Source organism: Silene latifolia, chromosome 4 (genome assembly GCF_048544455.1).
Source record: "Silene latifolia isolate original U9 population chromosome 4, ASM4854445v1, whole genome shotgun sequence".
Classification (NCBI taxonomy): domain Eukaryota; kingdom Viridiplantae; phylum Streptophyta; class Magnoliopsida; order Caryophyllales; family Caryophyllaceae; genus Silene; species Silene latifolia.
In genome coordinates this window covers 57,409,695-57,430,545 of record NC_133529.1, presented here as the reverse complement: position 1 = coordinate 57,430,545, position 20,851 = coordinate 57,409,695, and positions in this window count along the sequence as shown.

Below are 20,851 nucleotides of genomic sequence, written 5' to 3'. Positions count from 1 at the left end.
TCTTTGCTGAAAGACGCCAGTCTTTAGGCGAGAATCCTGAACCCAAAATAGGCAGAATCCGAGCGTCCCGAAGGAAAGACGCCCGTCTTCCCCTGCAGTCTCAAAATTTTCGGGTATTTTAAATACCCCTCCCACATTCATTTCTTCATTCATTCATTCAAAACACTACCCAAAAACCCCAAAAACTCAAAACTCTCATCCTCTCCATCACCAAAACAAGATTTCCTCAACCAAATTCAACAAAATCAAATCCAAACTTCCTTTTAACAACAATTAATCACTCCTCTTCCAACAAAAATCAAACCAAGCACCAAAATCTTCAACCTTTGAGTCGATTTTTGAAATTACAAAGGCAAAGCCTTTCATCTTAAAATCGATTTGGGTATACTTGGAAATTGAAGATTTTCACTCTTTTCTTGGTATTTTCATCAATGGCAAGAACAAAAGGATCAACAAAGGCACCTAAGGCAAAGGCACTCTCAACAAGGCAAAAATGTCTTCAAGCAAAGAAAGCCTCATTGGCTAAGGTGGTTGCTAGTGCAAACTTGGAAGTTCAATAACAACAAATTCCTCCCTTGGAAGCAACAACATCAACAACTCCGGAAATTGCTCAATTATCAAACTATCCGGAGGTAATTTTCATTTCTAACTCCCATAGGGATACATTTGCCAAGTATGCTAGAAAATCCTTTATACCCACCAAATTCATATGTTAAGATGCATTAAACAAATTGGGTGTCCTTGAACAAACAAAAGCCTTCTTTGAAGCCATGGGGTTGGGAAAATTGTTTGCTACAAAAGAATTAACATACCCCTCCCTTACCTTAGAATTCTTGAGTTCTTTGAAAGTAACTAACGTAGAGACTAGATCGAGTTCCGCCTTGCCAATGTGAGTAGGCGCATCACCTTTGATGAATTGGGTAAAGCATTAGGTCTTAGTGATTCACCTAGTTATTACAAGAAGCCCAAAAAATATGACCTCGCTCCTCTTTGGGAAGCGATTTCCGGGAGGAAATTTGAGAACTATCATGCTAGTCGCGCTCTATTAGTCCACCATCTGGGCATTAGAGTATGGCACAAGGTCATCGGGAATACTATCATTGCAAGAAAAGACACTAACCACTTTACCAAGCTCGATTTTGTTCTACTTGAGTCGGCCTTAAATATTGGAAGGGAATTCACCAAGCCTTACAATTCTCTAAGGCTTTTGGTGGAAAGATGGCTCAATGTTGATTGTGGAAAGCAAGGCACCGCTTTTATTGTAAATGGAGGTCTAGTTACTCTTTTGGCTAAGTACTTTGATCCGAACTTCAACAAGGATAGCAAGTATATGGCGAAAAAAGGGGATCATCTCATTGACATGGATGCCATGATTAACAAGTACAAGTGGTTTACCCATAATCCTCTTGACACCAAATATGGGTGGCTTACCAATGATGCTAGATCTTTTACTTTGCCTTCCAAGATTTACCGTTTGAGTGTCCATCGGACCAACTACCTCCTTCCCCTCTCAAAAGAAGCCGAATACATCATCAACAAAGGGGTGAAATTGAAATGCCCTCCTCCTCCATTGTCACACCACCCTATCCATTCAAGTATCAAGAGTTCAAACCCGAAGGTGTTGAAGCAAGCAAAGACTACATAACTCTACTTATGCAAGAGATGCACAAACAAGCTTATAAGGATCGGGAAGATGCTTACTTAGCCCAATATCCACCCCTCCTTCATTTAGCTAGGCAAGGACTACTTGATCCTTTATGACCTTTGCCTAGTTGGGCGGATAGGGAAGTCTTCTTTCCAGGTTCATCTAGGAGTGAGATACCGGGTGACGATGAGGTTGTTGATGAAGAGGTAAATGATGAAGAAAAGGCTAATGAAGAAGAAGAAGAGGATGATGAAGGAAGTTAACAAGGAAGTGAAGAGGGAAGTGGTAATGAGTCCACTTCTATTGAGGAAGATGATGACAATGATGATATGGTGGAAGACTAGCAAGCTTTGGAGGCTCCTACCCTCTTGAGGTTTGTCTACTTCTTTCTTTGTTTTATTTATTTTATCTTGATCATGGTTGGAGAGTCCTAGCAACATAGAGGACTAACACGTCGGCCCCATTGAGGTGTTCTTATTTCATTGTTCCCATTTTTGAAAATCCAAAATGACAATTTAGTTTCATGCATTACATCTTGTGTGCATGAACTACCCCAACTTTAGGACATTAGAAATAATGTCTATCTCGGTTTGGTGAAGTACATGCATACGCAACGGGAGGTAATCTAAATTACGCTCTCCGTCATAAACAAAAACCCATTTATCATGTAGTGTAGAATAGTATAGCTTGCATTTAGTGTAGAATTCATGCATCATGTTTGCATGATTTCCCATCATTTTGGCCATTGAGGACAATGCCCATATTAGTGTGGGAATGGGGAATTCTAACTTAACCTTTATTCAAAAATCCAAAAAAAAAAAAAAAAAATTCAAAAAAATCTGGAAAACCATAAAAATTTGAAAAATTGAAAAACCAAAAATAAGTTCATTTCCTTTGTAGTGTAGTCTTGTATATATTATTGTATATATTGTTTTTGTTCTATCCTTGTTCACATTGATTGACTACGTCACATCCGAGACATGAGGATATTGAAGACCGCATGGTATGATCTTTCCAATCTCCTTTTTCCTCTTTATGTTAATGACTCTGTGGCTTTATTTTGATTGATGCGGTATAACAATGTGAACTTAGGACTTGCATTTAGTTTATATGTCATATTAGTTGGTAGAATCATTTGCATTAGGATGTTTATATGCTAGTTGCATCATGGCATGTAGTTTGCATATTAGAAAAATTTTGCGAAACCGTCTACTTGGGAAGCTTGACAAGTGTATATAGGCCCTAGTAGATACTTTTTCTTCTTAAGACTTTGCTTGTTAGAATACTTGTAAAACACCCTAGGATGTGTCATGCTAGTATCCTTTGACCCATGGATTAAGGCCTAGTCAAGAGTACCTTGTGGTGTGATAACTCCTTGGCTACCGTTTATTCCAAGGTGACCCTTGAAACCATACATCCATCATTCATCCATGTTCTACCATATTTTTGTCATCAAAGGAAATGGGCACAAAAAGAAATCAATTTGAGTTCAATGAAATGAAAAGTGAAAGGAAGTTTGCAAAATGCAAAGTGGAGTAAAAATAGACTCCTAAAGCTTCAAATATAAGGCACCCTCACTACATATGGGGTGACTTTGAAAATGTTCAAAAAGAAATGCAAAGAAAAGTTGAAAAGTTGTCAAGTATTGAAAAGCCAAAAATCAAAGAAATGGCAAGAAAGTGTTCTCAAATGTTATAAGCCACAAGAAGTTGGGGGGAAAAACATCAACAAAAGCAAACTCCCAAACTGAAACTCAAATATCTATTGATCCCTTTATCCATCGTATATATTTTTGTGCATGGTAGAAAGGGGACGACCCTTCTTCTTGTCTAAGCAAGAGGGGGAATTCCGCGATCCTCCAGTGTTTCTATCACCATAGGGAGTCTACTCTTGATAAAAGCATTTAACGATTGAGGACAAAGGTACCCTAGCTTGATACAACTTGGAGGTTATTTATCGGTATCCTTCTAGCCTTAGTAGTTTGAAGAAATTGCATCTATGAAGGAGTGTGTACCCTTGAATTGCTTCTCTTGTAGATAATTTCCGCCACTTAGATGAGGAAAGTGGCTATTCTTTTGTAGATGTATCCATTACTTGATCTTATGTGCTTAATGTTTGGATGTGTCGCCATTTTGGCAAGACCCGCCTTGCCTTGCAAGAAGGCATCCTACCTCATGGTTGTCTTGTTGTGAGTTGAAGGGGCGGAGTGAGACCCGCTAATTGTCTCATATCGGCTATGTTATTAGGTTAGTTTAAATAATGGTCCTAGTCTTTGTCACCTCCTTCTCGGGACGAGCAAAGGTTCGGTTTGGGGATATTTGATGTGACCATAATTTAAGCACATTTAGTCCCCGAATTAGCCTTGTTCCCATGCTTTTTAGTGCATATTTGGGTCATTTATTGTCTTTAGTTCTTTTTTTGCATATTCTTTGAGGTTTTGTGTCCTTGGTAGGAAAGGAGTGCAAACCTTGCATTTTCATGGCAAAATGAGGCTAAATTGATTGAATTCAATGACCAAGCATCAAGGAGAGAAAAGATTAGAAGGCCTTTGTACATACTATAGTAGATGGGCAATGATGAGAAAAGATCCTTGCATCCCCGAGGAAATCCTCAAGGATTTTATGACGAAAAAGGAAGAAAAGAAGAAGAAACGAATCTGTTTGACAATCTGTGCGGAATGCCCTAAAGACGCCCGTCCAAGACCTACAATCCGAATGTCTTTCTCAGCTGGACGCCTAATGCGTGTCATTTATATGATGTTTTACATCTCTTTTTACACGCATTTCAGAGCTCATTTGTTTAGTTTATGCTACATTTCTCCCTATTTCCGTCTACTTCCGTATTTTGTACTTTATTGTAGAAATGTGAAGAATTCGACGGGAAATCAAGCCAAATCTGTCCCCGAGTAATCTGCATTGCGAATGACGTGAAGGAATTGCTTAAGGAACGAGCTTGGTGCGCGATCCAAGGCCCAAAAGACAAGTCCACGAGAATAAAGAAGTCAAGTAGCAGCTCAAGCAGTCGATCGACTAGTCCCATCAGTCGATCGACCAATGCTCGGGATCCGAAGCTCTTTATTCTTTGAGGAGCGATCGATCGACCGGCCTAAGTAGTCGATCGACCAGATTTCGATTCCAGACGGGAATTAAAAGATTGAGAAACTCAAGGCCCGTGAAGTTTAGGTTTAGGAAATAGTTGTTGCGCTTATTTGCTATATAACGTAACACAACTTTCAGTTTTAGCATCAAGTCTTTTAGGGATAATTTTACATCAAGTTTTAGAATTAAGTTTTCATTCAAAGTTCTTTATCGAATAATTAGGGTTTGGAATTATCGTGAGCATCGAAATTCGGTTCTTATTAATCAAATCTTACCCCTGCGATTCGGTATTTCTCCTGTTTACTTTCAGTTTACGTATTTTGCTAATAGATTAGAATTGATAGTTAGTGTTCCCAAGCCAATTATCGTTCCATCATCATTGTTATTTATTTTAAGCATGAATTCCGTAATTGTCATGAGCTTTATTGTTGTTTTTACCTTCACCATGAGTAGCTAAATAGTTAGTGCTAGGATGTAGGCGATTTATGGCTAGGCGGCATTAGATTAAACACGGATCGAACCAGCGTGTCGATCGATCGATCGACATAGTTGGTCGATCGATTGACCTTGTAAGGTTATCCTTCGTTTTAATTGAATTTAAACTTGTATTTAACAAATCGAATGCATGCGACCAGTTAGATACCTATTTTGTGACCGACCCATTAGACCGAAAGGTAGGGTAGGTTGTTTGACCGTCAATTAATTCGACTAAACTGTGCTAAGATCGAAAGATAGCTATAGTTTAGACCATTAGTCACTTTTCAGGACGAAAGTTAGTATTAGTGACATTAGGGACCTATAGCGAGATCGAGAGATGCTATTTGTTAGGAGTGGACCGAGAGGACCTCTTATTTCCCGCCTTACCTGTGTTTAATTCAGACCGACTTAGTTTGCTGCCGCCGAAGCTGTAATGACCCGACCATCCTAGTACCTTTCTTTTATCTGTTTAAATCATATCTTTAGTTTATTTTCCTTTTATTGTTATTAGCTATAGAACAATTCATATCAACCCCCATATTAGTTACCTCAGACTGAACATTAATCAACTAAAGTTTACAACGCCTCCTCTCATGATCGACCACCTGTTACCACTAGCCTAGGTTAGTCTTAATAGGAGATTATAAATTTTATCTTTGGTACTCACAGCGACGGGTATCAACGCCCGGGCAAAACCTCCACAAGACGCCTGTCTTCCCCCTCTGGACGCCCGTCCAGAAGCACCCAAATCTGCCCGTCCCGTGCTAAAGACGCCTGGATTCCCATACAGTTTATTTCGTCTTCTACAAGCTTCAAGGAAGGATGCGCATCTTTTTCTAAGACCGGCGAAAAAGAGACCGGAGTCTCCCTAGAGACCGGCTATTCTTCAAGGACTTAATCGTCATTTAAGCCCTTAGTAAACCCTAATTTATGTACCTAATCCCCACTATAAATACCCCATTAGTCTAATTAGAAGAGCATGTTCTTCTTAGCAATCTTTAGTATAGTTAATATCAATCAAATCTCTCTTTAATCTTGCAATCAACATTTAATCAAGTTTTAATACAAGTTTATTTCCTTAATCTCTCTCTTATTCATCCTTTATTTTGGGTAATTGAAGATTATTTGGGTTATTATTGGGAGATTGACAACCTTCCAATCAAGCATCAAGTACTTCTTTTATTCTTTACTTTATTATTGGAATCATTAGCAGGTATAATTCTCTTAATCCCTTTTTAATTATTGTTAATCACTTTCGTTTATTCATCATGTTTCACTTTGTTGGTATGATTGACAACCTTGCTAGCATGTTCAACATGATAATGAGTGAGTAGTTTCCTTAGCTAGGGTTAATGGGTAATTAGGGGAAACCAACATGGGGAATGATTCATGCTTAATTTAATATGTTTTCATAATTTATTTGCTTGCTTGTTGTGATCTCAACTTATGCACACGTTATGTTTGATGAAATGTGAGCCTATGAATCCTTGCATTTTTTACCCATCACCAATCTTTTCAATGAGACTTGTAAGACATAAACCAACTCGAGTCTCATTAGACCATGCATATTGTTGAGTAGGGAAGATTAAGTCGACTTGTAGGTGTTGTACAATCTAATCGATTCGGCTCCGGGACCCAAACTTTCTTAGGATTGTAAGATATAAACCAACTCGATCCATCACAACAATAATTGCTTGCTTATAATTTGAGAATATGTTTGTATGATCAATTCCCATGAATCCCCTATGACCCCATGACACCCTAGTGCTTTTTATCAATTGTTTACATCCCTTTTAATTCATCTTACTTGTTTACTTTCTTTGCTATTTAGTTTAGTGATCTTCTACTTCAAACCCCAAATTATGACACCCTTAGACACCACTAGTTGCAATAGAAAATCTCATCTCAATTCCCGTCCCTTGGGATCCGACCTTTACTTGCCTCTTTACTAATTGTAGAGTTGTTTGTGAAGTTATAAATTGTGTTTTAGTCTAGGTGCTCCTAACAACAAGTACTGAAAACTAAACCCCTCATAAGGGATCACGACCACGCATGAGGGCCTGGTGAGTCGTGTCACTTGATTGAACTTTCGTCATTTCTGACACTTCAGACCTGAATAAGTGTTCTGACATTGTTTGTTTTTGATTTCAGGAGATTGGTACCATGAGGACTTTCTCAGGCTTCTCCACTTGTCTGGGTTTCTACAACCTTCTCCGAGCCGATACGAGGGCGTTGATAGAGAGGTCGGCCTTGGGGCCGTTGGTGGCTGCTTGGCGTGATATTCACAGGTCTTCGATTAGGTGAAATATGTGTCTGATCCGTTCCATGTTGGATCGGTACTGGGATACGACGTCGTTGTTCCATTTGGAGTTTGGGGAGGTCGGTGTGAGCTAAGAGGACTTTGCCATGATCTTGGGCCTCCCCTGCGGTGAGACGCCTATTGAGTTCACGGAGACACCGTAGATTGTGTCTTCTCCTGCGGTTACCCGTCATATCGGCAATGCTTTGCCCGAGCCTTCCGACATCACTCCTTACTTGATCGGGAGCTCATACATGAGGGATCACTTAAGGGGGAGAGCGGTGGGCTATGCTCCGGTGCCGTTGGCGAGTCTGGAGGCTGAGGCCAGAGCTAACGTGCATGAGGCGCGGTTGTGGTTGTGGTAGTTCTTGGGTACCACGTACTTTGGTGACAAGGGTGAGCGCTTGGCGACCAAGGTGCTTCCTCTTCTTGCTGACCTTGACACTTTGGGTCAGTTTGACTGGGTTACGCTGGCTATGGCGAGTTTTACTCGGTATTTACACGCAGCAGTGTGCCCGGAGGCGGTGGGAGATGGTAGTGCTCCTGCTTTGGTTGGTCTCGGCCTCATCTTGGAGGTACGAGCGTTTTTGTAGTTTTGAGTTTGATTTTGATTTTGATTTTGATTTTGATTTTGGAAATTTTTGAAAAAGACTGGCTGATTTTTGTTTGCTGTGTTTGGTTACAGGCTTGGTTGTATGCTTACTTCATCCCCCTGCGTCCGGGGACTATCGGTGGTATCCCTTCGACCTACCCTTTTGTGAGGGCCTGGAGGGTTGCTCGGAAGAAGTCGACTAAGTCGACTTACGAGGACTGCAGGCGTCGGGTGAACGCCCTTCGAGTTTTTGACGTAAGTTGTTGTCCCTTACTCCTCTTGTCTTGTAGAGACAGATAGAGATAGGATGACTAAGTAGCCTAGGAAGCCCCAGTTAGCTGATTAGTTTTGTATTGAGTGCAGTTCATCGGGTGGCCTTGGGAGCACTACATAGAGGTGTCGGCCGTTGTCAGGGAGCGTTTGCGGACTCGCAGCTCCCAGCGTTTATACTTGGAGACGGCGATCGAGCCGGTCTGGTACCTGGGCGAGCGCTTATCTCGTCAGTGCTTCACTGAGACTTTTGTGGTACCGGTCGATCCGCCTAGGGTGTTGTTCCAGGAGTCGACCCCCGACGAGGATGAGGAGCACCTTCACGGTCTGGGAGGTGAGGAGTTGTTGCGGCGGGAGGTCGACTACGACACCTTCCGGTTGTCGGGGCTTGCCTGGTACCTGATCGAGGTATGTTTTCGTCTGTTATTTTGTCTTCATTGCCTCTTTTGATAGGAGGGTTTGTTACCTTCTATGTGGACCCGAATTGCAGGGGGTCGATGCGTTGATGAGGACTCAGCCCCCAGTTTTCCCGGCGGAGACCACCTTTTAGGGGCCGGGCGGTGAGGAGCTACAGCTGCACCTGCCAGAGCCTGCGGTCACTGAGGTCACCGAAGTTGGCATGGAGTGGAGGTTGAGCGTTCTAAGGGTGAGTTCCTGATCTGAGCATTCTTCCTCATTTATGTTTTGCCCTGCATTGTATTGAAGGACCTTCTTGGTTGTAAGTGACGACCGCTAGTCATCAGGCTTTGTGGCGGATTGCTAACCGGTGGAGGGCACTTGCTGGTGACCTGGCTGCGAGGGAGGCTCGGCTTGCTCAGGTACTTTTTGTATGTTGTTTTTTTTTGTGTATTTTTATGTTGTATTTCACGTTTTTAAATCTTAATGATCTGTATTGTGTTTTGCAGGGTACTGCGGATCCGGTGGAGCTCGCTCGGGTCCGTGCTGAGTGGGATGCAGCTAGGTCGATGATTGAGGCCCAGGGGTTGGGGATCACCAGTCGAGACCAGGAGTTGAGGCGTCGTGAGGACGCGTTGCGGAGATTGCCTCTCTCAGGACTCAGTTGGTTGCGGTGGATGAGCTTCGCGTCACGATGGAGTACGAGACGTTGGAGAGTTCTCCGGAGAGGGAGCCTGAGCAGATGGTGGTGTCTGCCTTAGCCGCGACTCCTCGTGAAACCGAGACTAGTCCGACGGGAGGTGCTGAGTAGTTGTAGTTGTTTGTCCGTGTCTTGGACTCTTGTGTGTACATATTTACATTTTGCGTGAGGCGGTTTGTATATATGTGTTTTTGGATTGTGGTTTATTTTGTGATTTCGACTTTTTTTTATGTTGTGTTTCGGAGAAGCGCTGTTGGCTGTCAGTTTCCTTCTTGCTTCGCACTAGTTCCTGCATCATTAGTGTAGAAAACAGGCAACAGGTAGCACGTATACATAAACGTAAACACGTAAAAAGCATTAGATTGAAAACGAAAATTAACCACGGTGACTCGAAGTTAAAAATTGAAATTTGAAATTTGAAATGATATTTTGAAAATTCCGCGACAAGTCGTCACGTTTGGACTTCTCAAAAGGAATTGATTTGAAAATTGAGCAATTAACTCGTGTCTTGAATTAAATTACATCGAAATTGTTGAAATTGATTTGTAACTCGAAAAATTCAAACTCAAACCATCGGGGGTGAATTTTAGAATAGATTTTTGCGAATGTATTTGATTTGATTTTTGTGAGATCAAGACTCGGATTTGTGAGTGCTTGAAGTTTTGAGGAAAACTGATATCATGTTATCAATTTTCGATTTTTATTTTTTGCTGGGAAAAGAACGAAAAAGCGAAAATTTTTCGGAATTTCGGCTAACATGGAAACGATCCGTCGCGGATCGGGGCGACTAGCCTTTCCCCCTTAAAAAAATAAAGAAAAAACCGTATGTTTAAAGCTGCGTCATGGAAACCGTGTCGGATTTCGTAAAACGCGAAAACAAGGAAATGTGAGTGTGAGAAAACACAAAACGTCCTGAACCGTCCCGAAGAGGTGCGAGCATTCCGGCGGGAGGTTTGAGGTGTCAGGAGGAAACACAACTTGAAAGGGACAATTTATGGTGGGAATCCTGAGAACAGGCCTAAAGAGGCGCGAGCAGCTTGGCGATAGAAGTCAGCCTTCCCTTTTTTCGGAAAAAAGGCGCTGATTGTTTTGTATGAATAGGGATGTTTGTGCTTCATTGTTTCATCATCCGAAACACAAAAAAAACATCTCTAAAAAAACTTCTTCTTCTTCCATAAAAAAAGAAATTCATGGGTGCCTTTGAGAATGCGTTGCGATAATGGTGCCGGGATTTGTCGCCTCCCGAAAAGTATCAACTCGTTTGCATGGGAGTTGGTCAAAGGTTGGTGTTTCGTCAAGTCAAGGTGCAACCCTCATTTCTTGAAGCATGCTCTCGGTTTTGGGATTCGAAACATCATGTTTTCACTTTCCCGAAAGGCGAAACTTGTCCTCTTGCCGAAGAAGTCGGTGCCATTGGTGGGTGGCCGGGTTGTGTTCCGGTGCTTCCTCCGACTCGGTTGTGTTACATGGAGAAATTTCATTCAATGTTGGGCTTGTCAACAAGCCAAGTCAATTTCCTCCTTGCTTCTCATGGTGTGGATATGTTGGCTCTTATTAACATCTTTTCAAACCGATTGGATGCCAATGTTTCGAAGGTGGCTAGGAGAAGGGCTCTTGCCTTTTGCCTTGTCCATGTATACCTCTTTGTTGATGCTTTGAAGAAGGAGGGGTCAAAATGCTATGGTAGCATGACCCTCGTGCATGTTGTTGAGCAAATGGAGCATGGTAGAGATCCATCATGGTTGGTGCTTGGAGAGATCATCCAAGCTTTGGACAAGAAGGTTTCTTGTGGAGAAGCTCCCTCGTTTGGATCTCCAAGGATCCTCCAAGTGTGGCTATTGGAGAGGCTAAGGTATGTAGAGCCTCCGGTTGATTCTTCCTCTTATTCTTTCCGTCACCTTACCATGAGGAAAAAGTTGTACTCGGATAGTTTTGCTTCCACCCAGGCCTATTGGGCCGCGAGATTAGCGGAGGAGGGTGGTCCTCATATCCGCTGGGTGGTGCCATGGTGGCACTTGAGGTCCTTCACGGGGTTGCCCGCTTCGGGTCCTAGTCCTCATTCTTTGATGGGTGGGTTTGAAGGTTGTTTCCTTCATTTATCCCGAAAGGTTCATGAGGCAAATGGGGAGTCAACAAAAGGTGCCCGCTCAAGATACCCTTGTCCAAGAGAATGTTTTCCGAAACTCCGAGCTTGTGGACGTCTTCGAAAGATGGTGGGCCACTCGGCCGCTTTGGGAGGTGCCTGACAAGCTAGTCGTGTGCCTACTAAAAATAAGCAACTGGCACTAACTAATATAGCTAGGGAAGTCGGGTCGTTCTCCACAGGGAGGCAAGATATCTGTTAAAAGTCCGTCTATTTGGTTACAAATGGGGGTTTTGATTTTGGTTATCTAAACTAATAAAAGGTTTAAAGGGAAGAGGAGTAAAGAAAGAGCAATAAAAGGTAGAAAATGTAAATAAGATAATCAGATAAGAGAAAGTATGCCAGGATTTCGGTTCACCATGGTAGTCTATCGACTCAGCTGCAAATAGCCTAGACAATCTACTGTAAGACGGATACAGGAAAGGTCCTTCCGGTCCACTTTCTATCCTAGATTTCCACTAACTTAACTTCGGTCCTCATTAGGGTAGTCTACTGTTCATAGCAGGTCTATTTAGTCCAATCTTCCGATCCAGGAGTAAATTTAACCAGGTTAAAGGTAACTTAGAAGCGTGCACTCAACTAAGTCGGTATTATAGTTATATTGCCATGGGTACAGATTCTCACAAGTAAAACATCTAGCCTATTCGCTACATCGTCACAATCCTACCATGGATCCCCTAATCCCAACATGGAAGGATTTACCTACTCATATTACTAATGTTGTCAATAATAATAATGTTGAATAAACTAATTGAAGGCATGATGAAATAACAGTAATAATGCATAAACTAAATTAGGGCAGAAATTAATCAGGAGAGAAACAAGGAATTAAAGCAATAAATAACAAGATTAATAAAGGAAGAGAGATTACAATCACAAGCGATCCGGCGTAAAGAACAAACCAAAATCCAAGCAAGAGATTGAAGAGCAAAGTTACAGTGAAGAGAGTATTAGAGAGAAATTAAGATAGTAAAATGGCGTTCTAAAGATGAGTAAAACATAATTAAAAACGTAATTATGAATGCTTAAATAGACAAAAACAAAGTCCATCATGAAATAACATAACACGGGTTAATTAAGCCCGTCTAAAATCCAAAACCTCTCGATCGAGTGATATAAAACCACTCGATCGAGATCTTCAGCAGCTAATCCCCTCGATCGAGGAAACCTACCAAACAGCATTTCGATCGAGTATGCTAAAGCACTCGATCGAACTCTTCTGCTCACAAAACAACTCGATCGATGCAAAAGACCTCTCGATCGAGTGTTCTTCCTCAAAGTCAGATTCAAACTCGTCATTGACTGCTTCATTGACCACCCTTTCACGCACTTCAAGGCATAATCTCGCTCTAACATTCCCGTCTCCTCAAAATGCATGCAAAATAGGACGAAAAGAGTACGGTTTCACCACTTTCAGGTTCATTTCTGCAAAACAGACAAAACAAACCAAAGTAGCCTATTCGGGGCATATTGCAATACATAACGGTACAAAAGTACATAGAAATACGTGTAAAATAAGACTAAAAAGGCTATATAAAATACACTTATCAGTACCAAACCCCGTTGCCACGACATGGGTGACTCCCGCTTATGTCAAGTGGTCAAGAGCTCAATCCTTGGCGGAAAGCTCCAAATCTTGTAAGGACGAGGTTGTTGACTTGAAGTATCGAGAGGTTAGTAAGGCTAACCGTGCCTTCCTTGAGGATTATGTTGATGGAGCTAGCCCGGATGTGATGAGGCCGCCAAAGAGGAGAAGCTCGGAACCTAAAGATGTAGTGGGCCGTGTATGGGCTCGTTTTGGATCGAGCATGGGGTCTTGCAAGAGACCGGAGGCCGTCGCCGTTATAGATCTGTTTCGAAGGGGAAGTTCATGCTAGGTGGGCCAACAAGAAGAACAAGGGGAAGATGTACCCCGAAGGAAAAGGCAAGGGTAGAAGGGGAGTATGAAGACCTCCATTACCCACTTTATTATTATGTTGTATTAGTGTTGTGAGTTTTTATGATTTTGTATTAGCTATGCATTGTGTGTTTTGTGCTAGTTTTACTATGTGAGGTCTTCTAGTCGACACCTTAGCTTTGAGAAGTTGTAGACTTGCCGAGATTTATTCGTTGTTGAATTTGTAATTCCTCCCATTATTAATTAAATAAGAGGATTGCTTGTGTCAAAAGAAAATTGTAAACGCTTGTTTCTTCCATCCATTTTGTAAAGGCAATTCGGTTTGAATCTTCCTAAACATTTGTACTTAGGAAGTGGGATTTTGTAGGAAGGGAGAAAAGATTCTTTTTTTGTATTTTTTTGTGGGAAAGAGAATGTTTTTTTCTTTTCTCTTTTTTGAAAGTTGATATGGGTGATTTTTGTATGTGGGTAAACATAAAGAAATTTTTTTTGATGGGGATGTATTTTTTTCGATTAAGGGTATGGTTGTAACCTTCTTGTGTAAGAAAGGACTGCCTACATATCCACCTGAAGAGGTGAAATCAAACCATGAACGTAGTTTGGGGGGTTTCTTGTAAATTTTGACTGGATTTTGTGGTTGTATCCCTCATGTATAAGAAGGACTGCCTACGTATCCACCTGAAGAGGTGAAATCAAACCATGCTCGTAGTTCAGGGGTTTTTTTGTTTTAGTGCAAATGGATGTTGCCTTTGACAGATCAAAGGGCATTCAAAATGGGCAAGGTGCCGCAACTTAGACTTGATAAAACATGCAATTTCAAATCAGAACACGTTGAGGAACTTGACATGAAAGGGTTAAGGTGGTCGCTAGTTGTAGAACTAGGGTGAGGTCGTTGGCTACTACGGTTCAAGGGTAGTATTTTTTGAATTGGTCTAGGTTGGTCGGGTTTGTAAAATCCTCCCCGTCTAGGTCACTCAGTCTCACTCCGCTTCCCGAAAGTATTTTCTTGATCAGGTATGGCCCGGCCCAATTGGGTTTGAATTTCCCCCTCGGATCGACGGGTAATGGTGCTCGAACCGACTTGAGGACCAAGTCGACTTCCTTGATGTCCCTGGGTTTAACCTTTTTGTTGAATGCCCGTTTTATACGTCGTTAGTATAGCTGGACGTTGTGGAAGGCGTTGAGCTGACGCTCGTCTAGAAGTGTGAGTTGTTCATACCTTCGACGGGTCCATTCCTCCTCAGGAACATGACTTTCTAGTAGGATGCGTAGAGATGGGACCTCTAACTCTATTGACTGAACCGCCTCCATACCGTATGCTAGGTAGAAGGGTGTGGCGCCTGTCGGTGTTCGAATGGCGGTTCGGTATTCCCAAATTGCGAATAGGAGTTTTCTCGGCCAATCGCGGTAGTTGTCTTGCACTTTATTGATAATGGTGGCAAGAGTTTTGTTTGCTGCCTCCACCGCTCCAATGGTTTGGGTACGGTAGGGGGATGATCGATGTCGTTTGATCTTGTATTTGTCCAGCAAGGCTTGTGTTTCCGCCCGGAAGTGAGAGCCCTAATCGTTGATGATTTCATGGGGTACCCCATATCTGCAGATGATGTTGTTTTGGATGAACTTGGCCACTTGTTTGGCGGTCAAGACTACATATGACTGCGCTTCTACCCATTTGGTGAAGTAGTCGTTGGCGACGAGGACGAAGCAATGCCCCTTGGTGCCTATCGGGTTGACTTTGCCGATGATGTCGATGCCCCACGTTGAGTAAGGCCATGGTGATGTCATGGTGTATAAAAGGGATGGTGGTATGTGTTGTATGTTGGCGAAGATTTGGCAATTGTGGCAATGTTTGACGTAGTTACAGCAATCGGCTTCTATGGTGGTCCAGTAGTAGCCTAACCGCATGATTTTTCGGGTCAGCATCATTGTGCTCATGTGAGGGCCACATTCTCCGTCATGAACCTCTCCCATGACTTTTTTGGCTTTGTGATGGTCAATGCAAAGGAGGAGAATTCCTTGGGGTATTCTTTTGTATAATTGGCCTTGGTTTATCACGAATTGTGATGCAAGTAAACGGATGGCTTGGTACCAGGGTCCATCATGGTTTTCCTCATCGTTGTTGATGGCACAAATGTGAGCTGGCTCTCTCCTTCTCTCGACACATAGGGGCATTGATGTCATGTTGTTAGGTATGTTGACGAGGGCGGCAAGTTTTGCCAGGGCATCAGCGAATTGATTTTCCTCTCGTGGCAAGTGGAAGTAGTCGACTTGGTCGAAGAACTCGGCCTCTTGATTGATTTTTGCTCGGTAGGGAGCTAAACTGTCGCTTCGGATTTTCCATGATCCGGACACCTGATTGATGATGAGTGAGGAAACGCCGTGGACCCTTAGTCTCTTGATGCCAAGTGTTATGGCTGCTTGTAGGCCGATGAGGCATGCTTCATATTCGGCGGCATTGTTGGTGACGGCAAAGTCTAGCTTGACTGAGATCGGAACATGTTCCCCCTCTGGCGATATTTGAAGGATTCCTACCCCGAAGCCTCTCAGATTAGATGCACCATTGAAGTAAAGGCCTCATGTGTCGGAGTCGGCACAAAGGATGTCTTCGTCAGGAAGTGACCAAACCAGGGCAAGGCATGTCTTTTTCAGTTGGGTGTATATTGTTTCATATTCGATGAACTTTTTGTTGATGTAGTAGATGGCTTGTTCTTCACCATCGACCGTTTGTGCTAGCATTGCTCCAATGGCCGTGTCGGTGACGGTTAGGTATAGGGATAAGGGAATTCCCTGTTGAGATGGCATGAGGACAGAAGGTTTGGATATGATTTCCTTTATCCTGTCGAAGGCTTTTTGGCAATCATCTTCCCAATCGGTGTGATCAGTGGCGCGGAGCTTCTTTGTTGGACCATATAGATATATGATTAAGTTTTGATAATGACAAGTGTATGTCTTATTTTATATACTCTTGCTCGTAATTGTTTGTTCAAGTCTTTGATAGATTAACTTAGGATTACAAGTTTAGCAAGTAATGTTATAGCTCTCTTAGCTATAACATTGAAGATTTGTGAAGCATCATTCAAGTCATGGTATAGCAGCTTGAGCTATAACATTAGAAGTTCTTAAAGCATCATAAGCAACTGTAACAAGTTTCAAGTATGATGATCATTCAAGCAAAAGGCTAGATCAAGTCTTTAACAAAGCTCAAGATGAAGAGCTTTTGGTCAAGATAAAGAGAAGATCCTTTACTGAAGATCTCCAGGAAGATTAGTTAGTATAGGTCTTCATCTAATGACGGTATCTTAAGATAAGAATATTGGGAAGTAAAGTTATAGCTATTTCACCTATAACTTTACTAACCAAACTTAAAGTTATAGCTGTTTCTACTATAACTTTAGGTAGCATTTTAAAGGCACGATTTTAATAGTTTTAAAATCATTTTTCAAAGAGTAAAATTCTCTTAAACTATTTCGAAATCTTTTGTATATAGTAGAGTTGAATTATGGGTTATTATAACTGGTGACTTGCATATTCCTATTGGTTAGTAAAACGACTTATGGGTCGTCATGCTACCTAGGGTTTGCTAGTCTATCTAGTCTAACCCTAATCCAAGGAGATAGGTTTTATCCAAGATGGACACGGGCCTAGGGTTTTTTAGTGAGCTGCAAAACCATTGGGGCGTGTGAGGTTGTTAAGATTAAGTAAACTATCTAATCAAATCTAGCTTATATTTATATAAGATACTTTCCTATCTTTATAATATATGATTTGATTTGTTTACTTATCCTAACATCTTAAAGATATAGTTTTACTTGTTAAATAAGATTTACTTTTATCTTATTTACTTAAAAGTAAATTATCTTGGATTAAATTTAGGGAAGAGATAAAAATTTATCTCTTATACCCTTGCCGCCTATCCCACGGCGTTCTAGGGTTTCGTGCAAACCCTAGTACCCACTTCTACTATAAATACAATTGATCATTCTTCATTTATCCAAGCTTTTCGAAATACAAGAAACTTTGCAAAACATATTTGAGTTTAATTCTTAATTGTCTTATTGTTTTGTTTTAGAAAATATTTACGAAAAGTCGTGCTCTTCAAATTGCTTATCTTTCCTTAAGATTACGTCATAAGATAATAGTACTTCACATTGTTTCTTACTCGTTCAGTTGTGTGAACACTTAGAAGAACAATCAAGTGCTTTCTTAGTAACTTAAGATAGTCAAATCGAATATCTAGTGATATTCAAATCGAGTTATAGTTAGAGTTAACTATACGAGTTGGGTTGATAATTTTGTAATCCGGAGTAAGGTACTAAAATTATTAATCGAGAATAGTGGACGTAGGCTTCGACGTGTGAAGCTGAACCACTTCAAATATCGTGTGTCTTTGCATCTTTCGTTTCAGTCATTTCATTCGTTCATAATCAATTAGTTAATTAGTTAAAGTTTAATCAATAAACTTTAAGTAATTAATTACCTTGATATAAAATAAAAAGTAGGCATAATTTTTAAATACTCAATTCACCCCCCCCTCTCGAGTATTTCGGGTGTGATAGACTCTTCAATTGGTATTAGAGCCTCGTGCTCTTGATTGCCTAACCGCAAAGAGGTTAGATCCGTCTATCTTTTTATCTTTTTATTTTATTTTTATTCCGCTGCCTTACACGTGTGAAATGGATTCCAAGTATCTTAAGTGTCCCGTCTTTGATGGGAAGAATTATGGACTTTGGAAAAACATGATGACACACTACATAAAAGGACATGATTGGGAGTCTTTGGACGATTATAAAGAACGGACCACATAAAATCTTGGTCGCATCTTGGAAGGCACTACCTATGAGAAAAAAAAGAAGACTATGTGGAGGCCGATTACAAGAAGGCCGAGAAAAACTCGAAAGCGATAAGCCTGTTACAAAACGGCATGACATCAACTGAATTCGATCGTTTTTCTTCTTGTACTTCGACCAAGGAAATATGGGATGGTCTTGAATTGGCCTATGAAGGAACGTCTACTGTAAGGAAATATCGTATTGACTGCTTTGATTCAAAAATACGAACTCTTTAGAATGGAAAATAATGAATCACTTGATATCATGTCGACGATTTTCTACTATAGTCAATGAGCTCAAAAATCTTGGTAAAACCTTCAACTCCGAGGATATTGCTAGAAAAGTACTTAGGAGTTTAACCAAGAAATGGCGTCCCAAGGTCACGGTTATGGAAGAAGTAAGAGATCTCACTTCTCTCCCTTATGCAGAACTCATTGGTGCTCTTATGGCTCATGAACTCGTCCTTGATGACGATGAGGCCGAGTCCAAAGAATAAGAAGAGCATGGCTCTACAAGCTTCTGCTAAGGAAGAAGAAGATGTAGAAATAGAGGACGAAACGGTCTTGTTTGCTAAACGATTCAACAAACGCATTTTCAGAAATAAGCAAGCAAAATCATTCAATAACAATAATAATAAGTTCTCTAATAAAAAGTTTCGAGTCAAAAAATACGTTTGCTAATAGAGGATGCTTCAAGTGTGGAGAATCCGGTCATATGATTAAGGATTGTCCCACATGGGAGAAAATTAAGGACAAAGCAAAACGTGAGAAGACTAAAAGGGAATTCAAGCAAGTGATGATAGCATCTTGCTGGGGAGATCTAGACCCTGAGGACGACGAAGCATCAGAAGAAGAAGAAGAAGTTGCTAACCTATGCTTAAGCAACGTCGGCCTTGACCTCTTCTCGAGACAATGACAAAGATAGTGTGGACTCCTACCGCTGCTTCCTAGGAGATTCCGATTCAGAAGAAGAAGAAGAGGTAAGCTATCTTGAACTTAAGAACAGTGTCAAGAAACTTTCTAAGAATGCTTTAATAGAATATTTTGAGCAATCTCTTGATAAGTGTCACGAACAAGAGATGGAATTGAAAGATTTGAAAGAACAAATTCTCGATATTGCTGAAGAGAATCAACTCCTTAAGGCAAAGGCCAAAAAGCTCAAATCTAAAGTTACAAATTCTAATATAGCTACAACTTGATTCGACAAATCTTTGAGAAGAAGGTTCTTGAGTCTAAAGTTTTAGCTAATGAAGCTATAACCTCGGACCTAAAACTCAACATTAAGCATCTTCAAGCCAAAGTTATAGCTAGTGAAGCTGTAACATTGGAATTGAGGAAAGTCAAAGAGCTACTTGAGACCAAGGCTACGGCTAGAGAAGCCGTGATCACAGATCAAAAGAAGGAGATTGAATCTCTAACTCAGCAATTAAAGGAATCTAAGACTGTTCTTTTAAATACTAAAAGAACGCATACCGAGATGGTAAGAGTTCTTAATGATAGATTCCAGAACTTTCGTGATAATTATAAAGAGACTCATCCTCACAAAGTTGTAGAGTCAGACCATTCCAAATGCAACAAAGAAATAGAGTCCCTAAAGGAATTACTTTTGCATGCTAGAAAAGTTCATGAGAAATGGGAAGGTAGCACACGTGTTCTAAATTTCCTAACTGAGCAATCAGATAATAACATGAAAATGGGATTAGGACACGAGTGCTACGGTCGTAGAGATCACTCTAAATGCAAATCAACCCCTTCCGAACGAGACTTCAGAAGGAGAAAATATACAAATTTACCTGAATACTTGATTTGCAATTACTGTGGTCATACTGGACATATCCAAGAAAATTGTGTCAAATATGCTCAGGATTTAAGTAAAGGAATTAACTTTGTCAAAGCATCTGACACTATCTTCGAGGAAAGCGTCAATACCCCATCCAACCAAGTACCGAAAAAAACGCAACAATGATCATCGTTGGTTTTACGATATGAGCTTCGACTTCAAGAAGGCTACCAAATCAAAACAAACACCTGAGCCCTTCAAAACCAAAGCTCCCCCCAAACAACCTGAAAGACCACGACATAAGGAACCCATAACTCAACCCAAGACGGTTCCTAAACAAACCCATTCGGCTCCAAAACGTAAAGTCATAAAAAGGGTTTGGGTTAGGAAAGACCTAGTTTTTAGAGTGACTAACGTCCAAGGACCCAACTTAGCTTGGGTACCTAAAAACTGTATCTAATCATTTTTGCAGGTTGTGGTGAAAGAAAATAATCTATGGTACCTTGACAAATGGATGCTCAAGGCACATGACCGGAGATATAAACTTATTTCTTTCACTTGAACCCTTTGATGGAGGTAAGGTCACATTTGGTGATAACAAGAAGGGTAAGATCATCGGTGTAGGTAAAGTTGGAATATCATCTTCTCATGCAATCAGTGATGTTTATCTTGTTAGTGGTCTCAAACACAACTTACTCAGTATCTCTCAATTATGCGACAAAGGAA